The following is a 3,562-nucleotide window of genomic DNA, read 5'->3' as shown; positions in this document are numbered from 1 at the left end:
ACATTTAGTGCACACAATGCTTTAAGACCTACTGAGAGAAAAAGGTGAATGCATGTAGACAATTACAGGTTTCTGTGTCATCGTGCCATCGTGCCACTCCTTCCTCCCAACGACTATGCAAAAAGAAAAAAACGTTCTTTTCTGATGTGTCATTGCCAAGTTTGTTGATGGATGAGCACAAAAATTGTTACAGACATTCATACTTCCTTGCTTGAGTTCATTTTATTGTGAAAGGTGATCTCCCAAAAGTCTGGACAAAATCAAATCATTTAAAAATAATCACACACACAAAACTCCAGGCAAGAGGACAGAAAGGAGCTCCGAACTCTCAAGAATCGTTGTTAAGAGCCAAAGGAGACTCCTCTGAGACATTACAGTAGTATGCAAGGAATGACCGTTGCTCAAGACACACTAACACACTTAATGATTATAAGAAAGAAGGAGGCAGAGAAGAATGAACGATTGCCTGCACAAGCAGACGGCACCAAAAGGCTTTTGGACGAGCGTGCTGAGAGAACGAAGGAGAAGGAAACAGGAAAAGCTGGATGGGAATGTGCAGTTGCTTTGCAGAGACTCTGCAGCTGTGACCTCTTTCCTCACACTTGTCCTCCTTCTCAAAATGATCATTGTGCATGTGTTGTGCAATGCATTCATAGAGTTACAGTATGCTTTCCACACCTCAGCATTAACGCTGTATTTGCACTTCCCAAATTTCTCAACTCACATTCACTTTTATTATCAGCTCTCACGACGCCCCCGCTGCCTAGAGCTTACTCATATCTTCTGCAGAAGACTGAAATCTTCTGGAGAAAATTTCCAACCTTCCTTCTTTTGCTTTTACACTTTCCAACTTTCGTTCACCTTTTTCTTGACTTTTTATGCGCTCTCACAGACCTTCCACTTTCCTTCTACAGTGCAGGATGTTTGCCAACATCAAGATCTCGTGTAGTCTGCTCTGGTTTCTGCAACCTTTCAGCTAAATCCGGGATGAAAAGATTAAACAGCATACAGTGTTTCATATGTTTTATAATACAAATTGTATACTTTTACAAATAAAAGGAGGTGTGGTGTCTGTATCCATGCTTTCCTTTATTCCACAGGTCACATAATGGAAATATTTCCTGAAATTCTGGTCATCCTGCTTAATTTGCTTTTAATAGCAAATTACCCTTTGAAACCAGTCACTTTAACCGTAACGATGTTCTTGCATTGAAATGCAAAGCCACATCGGGCATTTGGTTTGCACAATAACAAGATAATGATGTTAGGTTGGATTTCCAGCTTCATCATTGTCACTCATCACAGCAGAGCAGTAGCAGGAAGAGATTAAGTTAACCAGAGATGGGCCACTGAGGGGGCCCACATGTTGAATTACTGCAGTACACAAGTTGATTTTTTTTTTTTTTTTTGGGGGGGGGGGGGGGGGGGGGGGAAGTTTTATGAAAAACCAAAAAACAAAAGTGGATTATTAAAGTTAAAAGTTTTGTTTTAGATGAAAGCATCAGTGAGGGGAAAAGTAACCACAGAGCGGAAGCATTCCATTTATTGTTGGCAGTTTCCTATGGTTAGCCTCAGTTTGTGTGTAACAGCATTTTAATGTCACATAATTATCTCACTGCATAAGGTTGGTTTAAAAATGATTAGCTCATGACGCTGGCATGATTAGATGACGCACGTTGTTTTCCTGTCCTTTGCTACACGCCTGAAGTTGTTTGTTCCTCTGCTTTAAACATTTTTATGGTTTTCTGTTGTCACGAGTTGTACGTTAAAGAAGAAAGAACGAACAGCTCGCTGTCCCAAAGGCATACGGAGAGACGAAGAAGCACAGCGCATCATGTTGTCGGTCTGTAACCAAAAACACATGTGAGGCTTTCTGCGCTCAGGAGCGATCTTTCCTCAGTTCTTCAGAAACACTGGATTCAGCTCATGGGATAGGATGACCTGTGTGTCTGCTGATCAGCAGCCGAGTCCGTGTATGTCGACATACAATGACTCAGACTTTTATGCTGACAGCTGTTGAATCTGTTTCATATTTCTAAATTTTTGAGAAGAAAATATGTTTTCGGTCATGCAGCACACGCCGACAAACTTCCCATGCATGAGCCAAAACGTAACGGGCACACTGTGGTGCATCATAATCAGTTCCCCTGTAACTAATCACTGTCTCCTGGTGTGAAGCAAATGCTCAATAAAATGAAGTGTTACGACAGATGTCACAGCAGAGCCAAATGATGCCAACATAAAATCTCTCTAACGCCTCAAAAATGTGCCCAGATTTCCTGACGCACATAACATCGCAGTCAGAGCGCCTTCGCTCACATTTCACGTGGCTTGATTGGCTTAAATTACCAGCTGGCTGCCGATTAATCTGCTTTACTGCTGTAACTGTTGAGCTCATGACATCGCAGAGGAAATAATGACACCCTGTGAGCTGTTTTTCATTTCTAGCACGGCCTGGAGCGTGAAGTACACATCAAGCGGTAACCCATGTAACTCCAGTCTTTGTACCATAAAGGTGTCTGCATTTACATTTCAGGACATGTCCACATAAAAGCTAACTGCGCAGCAGAACTGCTGTCGAATCAAAGCTGTTAATGCGGTTAATATCCTAAGCTGGAGACTTGGGTGCAGTTAACTATGAAGGGCTTTCCTTTTATTAAACCATTAAGTTTTGACGTTGAATAAGTTTCCAGATTCTAATTTCACTGTAAAAAAAACACAAAAGTCTGATTCACTTAGAGTTCTTTTCTTCTAAAGATAGGTATCTGTTTGCAGTGCCGCCGCTCCCCGTTAGCAATCCCCAAAAGAAACTCCTGTTCAGATGTAATCCACTACTCATGCTTTTTATGAGTTCGACCGAAATCAAATCCAATCGAAAACCAATGAAATGTGGAAGCTAAGAATCAAGAGGATGGACGGTGGGTGAGGCAGAATGGCAAACCTCTGGATTTGCACATTACAGGAGTTAGCTTGTATCACAGTGGACTCGTTTCAGTAAAACACCTGGACATAAACACTTTCCAGACACTGAAACTGTAGGCTACTGGAGACTTTCCAGACACTGACGCCATGTGACCTAATTCCTGCAGATCGCTGCTCAGACTGTATAAAACCTATATGCCAAAACGCTGCATTGCATCAGTGCCCTGCAGTAAAGCGAAGTCTGGTTGGTGCAAATGAAGCAGAGGAAGAAGCTTCACATGAGATGCTTTTTATCTCTGGAGAAAAGAGGCGAAGTTTGGTCTTGAACCTAGAGGCAGTGCTGCTCCCCTGTAACCACCAGTCCCCACCTCTCCCACTCCCACACACAGTTTGTTAAGTTTGGTAATCTGCGTGATGAAAGGTTATTTTAGAGCAATTCTTCTTCAAACATAAAAACAAACAAATAAACGAAGCAAAAGCAAGACAAAGCAACATTACATATGAATGATCTTTGTTTCGCAAAAGCCTGCCTGCCCCACGTCTGCGTGGGTAGTCCCTCTCATTGTTGCACCTCCCCTCCTACGCCTGAAAGTAAGCCATGCCCATATAATCACTCCCACCACAGAGTGGTAACCTGCAC

Source organism: Perissodus microlepis, chromosome 16 (assembly GCF_051167445.1).
Source record: "Perissodus microlepis isolate ML-2025 ecotype Zambia chromosome 16, ASM5116744v1, whole genome shotgun sequence".
NCBI classification, from domain to species: domain Eukaryota; kingdom Metazoa; phylum Chordata; class Actinopteri; order Cichliformes; family Cichlidae; genus Perissodus; species Perissodus microlepis.
The sequence above is the reverse complement of the archived record's forward strand: the minus strand, read 5'-3'. Positions refer to the sequence as shown.